This window comes from Oryzias melastigma, unplaced genomic scaffold (genome assembly GCF_002922805.2).
Source record: "Oryzias melastigma strain HK-1 unplaced genomic scaffold, ASM292280v2 sc00767, whole genome shotgun sequence".
NCBI classification, from domain to species: Eukaryota; Metazoa; Chordata; class Actinopteri; order Beloniformes; family Adrianichthyidae; genus Oryzias; species Oryzias melastigma.
In genome coordinates, this window is record NW_023417354.1 from 9,382 (window position 1) to 16,604 (window position 7,223).

The 7,223-nt window shown below is 40.6% G+C and overlaps 1 long non-coding RNA gene across 1 annotated transcript in view; it reads right to left on the reverse strand.

Annotated features, from left to right (window-relative positions):
* The window catches only part of LOC118598467, an 8,329-nt gene extending 1,106 nt beyond the window's left edge, over positions 1 to 7,223 (reverse strand). The window contains exons 1-4 of the long non-coding RNA XR_004947539.1: positions 7,157 to 7,223; positions 4,543 to 4,716; positions 2,171 to 2,344; positions 917 to 1,090 (exon numbers count right to left, since the gene is read on the reverse strand). This is a non-coding gene — a long non-coding RNA (uncharacterized LOC118598467). The remainder of the gene's footprint in view (positions 1 to 916; positions 1,091 to 2,170; positions 2,345 to 4,542; positions 4,717 to 7,156) is intronic.

Consider the following 7,223-nt stretch of genomic DNA (forward strand, 5'->3'; position numbering starts at 1 on the left):
AGCGTTTTAGTGGTGTTAAAATAAATGTTCTAACAAGTTAGAAATTGGACCCTTTTCCCGCTTTGACAACATAATTGTTGCTTTACATTTGTCCTGCTGCTTCATTCTTGCTTTGTTCATATCATGTGACCACTGGCTATGGTGGCCATTTAAGTCCAGTTATTCTGCTCCAGGAGCAGATTTTATTCAGTGAGCAAACTAAAGCTCAGTCCAATTGGATCTCAACCGAGACCACCATGAAAGATGGGTCCAAGAGCGGTCCCTGGTCCCAGACTAGGGTTCGGTTTTATTTTTATTTATTTTTATTTTACCAGGAAATCCCATTGAGACTACATCTCTTTTTCAAGGGAGACCTGGGCCAAAAGGCATCAATACAAAATAAAATACAGTTAAAACAGTTAAATATAAAAATACAATTACAATAAAATACAATAAAATGCAATAAAAAATGAACAGTAGGACAATGGCTAATAGGTTAATTAAGAGTGGTACAAATAGGTCAAGGGTGACATGTGCATGTTTCTTTTAAAAGCTCAGAAAGTTTTGCTTTAAAACAATTCAATGGAATAAGGTCATCTAGATGCAGAGAGTTTTGAATATTATTCCAGGAAAGCGGAGCAGCAATGGAAAAGGCTGTTTTTCCTAATTCACTGAGGAATCTGGGGACATAAAGAAGCAATTTGAGTGAGGAGCGAGAGTTATATATGTTGTTAACAGGAGAAAGAAGACGGCACAGATATTGAGGTAGTTTACCGAGAATGTCCTTATAGGTGAATGTTAGCCAGTGTTTCTGTCGCCTGACTTTGACTTCACTGAGAAGCTGCAGCTTCACAGGAAACTCTGCATCTTTGCTCTCAGACTAACTTTAGGACCAAACATCTGGAAGCAGCTGGACTGACTCCAACCCTCTACTGACCTCAGAGTCTGCAGTTTGGAGTTTGGACTCTTCACCAGATACTGGAGCTGCTGAACATCTGAAGACTGCAGGTTGTTGTATCTCAGGTCCAGTTCTGTCAGGTGGGATGGGTTGGACTTCAGAGCTGAGACAAGAGCAGCACAGCTGATCTTTGACAAACTACAGTTCTCCAACCTGAATCCAGAACAAAGAGTTCAATTTAAAGACAAAGTTCATGTTTTTCATCCTTCAGTTCTTCTTCATAAAATGTGCAATAGTCAGATGTGCAATCACATCCAAGTGCAATAGCGGAATTATTATTACTGTCAATAATACTCTACTCTGGTGCTTTTTTTCATCCTCCATGTGCAATATATGTAAATAATGTCTTCCTCCTACAGAGTTTTAGACTTTTATATATATTATCTTTTATCTTTTATTCTATTGTCTGAAGAGCTACTGTTTTTTCATTGTATCACAAGGTCCTTGTGCAACAATGGCATTAAAGATGATTCTGATTCTAAAGAGTTCAGAGCTCCACTGGCGGCCAGTACCTCAACGGATCAACTTCAAACTCCTTATTCTGACATTCAAAGTCCTCCACAACCTCGCCCCTCCATACCTCTGCAACCTCATCGGTGTTGGCACTCCGGGTCCTCAGGTCTTCCTCCTCCCTTCAGCTGGTTGTACCTAATCGCGTCATCTCTAGGGGGGTAGAGCATTCAGACGCTCTGCCCCCCAGTTCTGGAACTCCCTTCCCTCTGATCTACGGAACATGGAGCTACTCCCTCGGTTTGCCAAAAACCTCAAAACTCACCTCTTCAGACTGGCATATCCCCTCTCATTAATGACATTTTACTACATTTTACAAGTTTTATGACTGTCATTTTTTAAAGCTTTATATTATATTTTGTTTTTATTTGTAAGGCAACCTTGGGAGCCCGGAAAGGCGCCATATAAATAAAATGTATTATTATTAGGATCAAGTCTCTGATTGTAGAGTTACAACAAGCACCATCTGCACAATTTTGTGGGAAAAGAAAAGATCAGTCCTTAAGGAAGGTGACATTAGAAATGAAGAAGATGTTAAGAAACATTCAAACGTAAGATCCCCTGCCACAGTTAATTGGACTCAATTTCAGAAGAAGAAAACAGCCTCAGCATAAAGATGGTCAGCATATAGCAGAAGAACATCAGCCTCATGTCTGCAGTTTAGTGTCAACACAACTTTGTTGTCATATTGATCTCAACACAACTGAAAACATGGATTCTGACCTCAGAGTCTGCAGTCTGCAGTCTGGACTCTCCAGGAAACCACATAGTTGAGGAAATCCTACATCCTGGAGTTTGTTCTTGCTTAGGTCCAGTTCTGTCAGATTGGACGGGTTGTTCTTTAGAGCTGAGTTCAGAGGCTTACAGCTTATATTTGACAAACCACAGCTCCTCAACCTAAAAGCAGACAGAGAAGTGTTTTTAGTGAATCAGGTGTAATCATGTGTTGAATATGCACCTCAGCATCCCTGTGTATGAATGTGTCTAATTATTGTTTGTTAAATTGTACCCTATTGCCTCATTGTTTTATTGTTTGATTGGTTTTATTGTTTCTCTTTGTTGTTGTTTATTGATTTTATTTCTCTGTTCTGCACTTTGACTGCATCTTCTTTTACAAGTGCTTTACAAATAATAAATTGATTGATAACAGTCAGACTGCAGAGTTCTGATGGTTCTGCTGTCAGTACTGACTGTGAAGTGGGTTCTTCTGAATACAAGTCCACTGTCAGAAATGACTTCCTGACTTCAGCTGACTCCACCATGAAGTATCAGCATCTGACTGACTCTAATCTAGTGGACGTCTGCCAAAGCTCCAAACTGACATCAAACTTCCTCCTTGAGACTCTCAGGACGTTTCCATTACAGCTCAGTGGAGCTGCAGGTCCAGCGGGACAGTGTTACTGGAATGTCTGCACCCATTCAGCGCAGTCCCCCTACACCCCCCACACGCACGCACCCATCCTCATTTGCACTCTGAGCAAACACATATGTAATGACCGTTCACGTGCAGCTTGCAGAGAAAAAACAGACAAGGCTAAAGATAGTTTAGAAAAAACACTGCTCCTGGGAAGAAGTCAGAAGGAAAACAGTCGTGAGGCTGCGTCATCACCCATGACTGTTGTCATGGTAGATTGGTTAAAGTTACAATAAAGTTGCGGCAAAAAATGTAAAGTTGCAAAAAATAGCAGCTGTCGCTTGAATTTGGGTTAATAGTTGTGATCACAACATTGGGAAATCCTGGAGGGACTGACTTGTGGGAAATTTTGATTCCAAAGGAGCTGAGGGAATTTCCCAGGATGGAAGTGCAGTTGAAGAGCACGCCAGTCTGTTCTCTACTCAGACATACAGGCGTGTGCACACTCTAACAGCAAAGCTGCAGGGAGAAATATCATCAGCTCTGCATTTCTAAATGTAGGCACAAGCCGTGACAAATCGATTTTTTAATTTTCTGCAATGCTGAAAATGTTGACAAGTTTAAACAGTTTTTTTTTACCGACTTTAGAAGTCTCATTACATCCTTACTCTGCAGGTTTACTCAATTCTTACATTTCTCTTCACCAAAACCCTCCTTCTTTTCATCTCTAGTCTGTGCTCACACTTTCATGTTCTGATGTTTTCTTAGAAATGTTCTTTTAAAATGCTGTAAAGTATTTTCTGCTGTTCATATAACATGAAACTATGCTGTTTGATTGTGGGATCTCCTGTCTCCTCAGATAATTCACTTTAATAAGTGGCCTTTTGCAAAAGTTGAGTTTGTTGCAGAAGCAGAAAGTTCATGTCAGCAGCTGAGAGATAAGCAGCCATCTGTCATGAACTCCATCTTTCTGACCTTTACAGCTCAAACCAGATGATCCACTTCATCTTCCTGTGTGTGAAGATGATTTATCTTCTCCAATTTTTTTCATCAAAGTTCCAATAAACTAAACATTTCTTAACAGACATTAGTGTAATTTTATCTGCAAGTTCTCTGAAAAGGTGTCTGTTCCAAATTCAGTTTTTCTATGCTGTCAGTAAACATTCAGTCTCCAGGTTCCTCTGAGAAGTTCTCATCTTCAGCTGACTTCAACACAAACACAACTTTGTGGTCTTGTTTTCTATGTAATCACATGAAGACGGAAATGAGTCGGGCGTTCTCTGAAGGCTTCTTTAAGACTCATCTTCTGAGTAAAAAACTTCTTCTCAGTGTTACATATTTTAAAACAAAACATGAGATTATTTTGGAGACATAAACAAAAACAAAGTGATCTGCTTGAGTTTGGAAATCTTTGTTTTCCTTCAATAATTTGCAAATTTTCTGGAAGTATATGTGTTTTGAATCAGAAGCTTGAAGTTACAAAAAAGCTTTATTAAAAAACAAGGAAAGAGTTCAGTGTGGTGAAAACATTCCCTTCTGTCTCCTTTTCCTTGACCTTTTTGGAAATGGTCATGAGGTGAAGAAAAGCTTGTAGAGATGTTCATTAAACGTCTGAACTGACTCCTGTGATCCAGCTTTGCAGCAGTAAAACGACATGTTCAGAAATTCTAGTGAAACATCAGAAAGTTCTTCACTCGAAACTTTCTTATCATCCTTCAGGGAGTTCAGCTCATTTACTGACCTCAGAGTCTGCAGTCTGCAGTCTGGACTCTCCAGAAAACCACGGAGATGAAGAAATCCGGAATCCTGAATGCTGTTCCTGCTCAGGTTCAGTTCCGTCAGACTAGTTGGGTTTGATTTCAGAGCTGAGCCCAGAGCTTCACAGCTGATCTCTGACAAACTGCAGTCCTCCAACCTGAAAGCAGACAGAAAAGTGTGTTTAGGAGCAGTGAGAGTGTGTGGCCTCGTGACTGGAGAAAAGCATTTTGAACTGGCCTCTTCCCAGTGGGACATGGCCAGAACACCTTCCCAGCGAGGACTATAGGAGGCAAATGCCTTAGCCACCTCAACTAGCTCTTCTCAATCTGGAAGAGAAGCGGCTCCACTCCGATCTCTCCGGGTGGACGAGCTTTTCACCCTACCTCTAAGGGAACGCCCAGCCACCCAAAGGAGGAAACTCGTTTCAGTCGCTTGTAGTCGGGATCTCATTCTAGGTCAGCAACATTTATGACTTGAATTGCCAATTCAAAATTTTTTCCTTAAGGGTTAGGGTTGAATGTGAACTCTGTTGTTGTTCATTTTCTGCTTATCCTGTCAGGAATCACCACAGTGAATCAGCTTTCACTGATTCTCACAGGTGGGTATGCAGAGAGTTTTATGCTGGATGTTCTTCTGACACAATCCTGTATTTGTAAGGTACAGAAAGACCAAGTTATGCAGCAGCATGAAGAGTCTTGTCTAAGGATCCTCACTGGATTTTAGCTCAATGAACCAAACCCAGGTCCTTCACCAGTCAAATGAGCTAATCAGCCACCTCTAACTACAATGCAGACTTTAATGCAAAAAATATCAAAAATTCAATATATCTGAAAAAAATTGTAATTCACAAAAAGCAGGTCAAAGACCTTTTTTGAACATGTTAGCTCAAAATTGTGCTTTCATAACAATATTGCAAAAAAGAAAATAGTTGAAATAGTATTGTAACTATGTTTGGTTGAAAACCAAAAGTACTGCATTTGTGGTATGTGATACCCACAGCAATAGGATTGGATACATCAGAACAAAATATCCTGAATAGTTCTAAGAACTTCACAACTACTAATAAAAAAAACATAAACAAGTGTATGCTTTAGGCTTTTTTTGTTACATTATGAGACAGAACCTGAGTAGGTTGTTGTTAGTTCATTCCGTGATGATACTTTTATTGCATGTAAAACTAAATGTTTGTACTTTTTCATTAGTTTGCTATGTATAGTGATTAAAATTTTCTGCAACTGGACAGCATCATTCTTCATTTTCACCTCAGTAAATGCAGTGGTGATCAGATGTAACATTATTTTAAAGCTTGTTCACATTTTATATTGACATTTGGGAGAACAGAAAGTAAGTCTGAATATAATCTGACCTTGTCAGGTTATTATTCAACAAACTGAACTTATCAATCAATCTTTATTTATCAAAATAACTTTTCATGTGTTGCAGCTCAGAGTGCTTTGCAATTAAAAACAAACATTAAATACAAAGAATTAAAACCAAAACCCATTTGTTTTTTGAGAAAAAATGCCAAAAACAATAATAAACAAAGCTGAGCAGTTATAAACTTTTGCTTCTTGCTCTTCCCAGTCACCCAGGGTTTTCCTGTTGTCGTGAAACCTTTCCACCAATCAGTAGGTTACATTGTGTGACGACAGAAGCTCCGCCCTCTCGGGTCCATTCCATTTCCCAATGGACCAACAACCAACGCGGGTCTATAAATGGTATCAGTCGGACCTGCTTACCGGATCCATTTTGTAATTGAAATGCTAAAAAGTATGGCCCGATCCAGTCCAGTCTGGACCAGTCGGTGGAAATGAGGCATTACATGCACCGGGAACAGGCCTGACTTTCTGGCTACGTGCACCAAGCTCCTGATTTAGTCATACAGAGACCAGACAGCCCTCAGTAAGGCTCCCCAGAACCCGTACTCCCAAAGCATCCTACACAGGACAGCACGGGGACGCAGATAAACACTTTCTCCAAATCCACAAAACACATATGGACTGGATGAGGGAACTCCAACAAACCCTCCAGCACTCTACAGAAGCTGTGGAGCTGGTTCACCGTTCCAGGACGGAAACTGCATTGTTGTTCTAGGATCTGAGTTTTGACCATCCACAGGAATTCTCAGAATTTGTGGGCCGAATTGGGTTTGTCTACAGTTTCAGCAGTGGCTGAACGTGCATTTTCCCACATTGGCTAAAGTGGGAACTTAGTGGACTAGATAGTAAGCCAGCCGCCCTGTGGACAGTGTAGCAAGCTCTGCGGCCCCAGGGCAAGAAGATCTAGCAGGGTCCCTGCCAAGGGTGTTGGTCCCTGTGTAGTGGAGCCAAGGTGGGCAAACACAGGTGGGGCCCACCACAAAAAACAGCAGACAAACCCATTCAAGGCCCACTTGGCATTTCTGGATGGGATGGTGTTCAACAAAATATAATTAGATCAATCCTAACTGAGGTTTTGAACTTAACTATTGTTTTTGATCCTACTATTGTGTAACAGTCCTCTACTGTTTCCTCTTCACTTAAGCCCCACGTTCTCCTAAATCATATAAAAATATGCAAAACTTGCCCAAGAGAATCAACAATTTTAAAAAGGCTGACCTGAGACTCTTCAGTTTACAGCGTGGACTCTCCAGTCCAGCAGACAGAAGCTTCACTCCTGAATCCT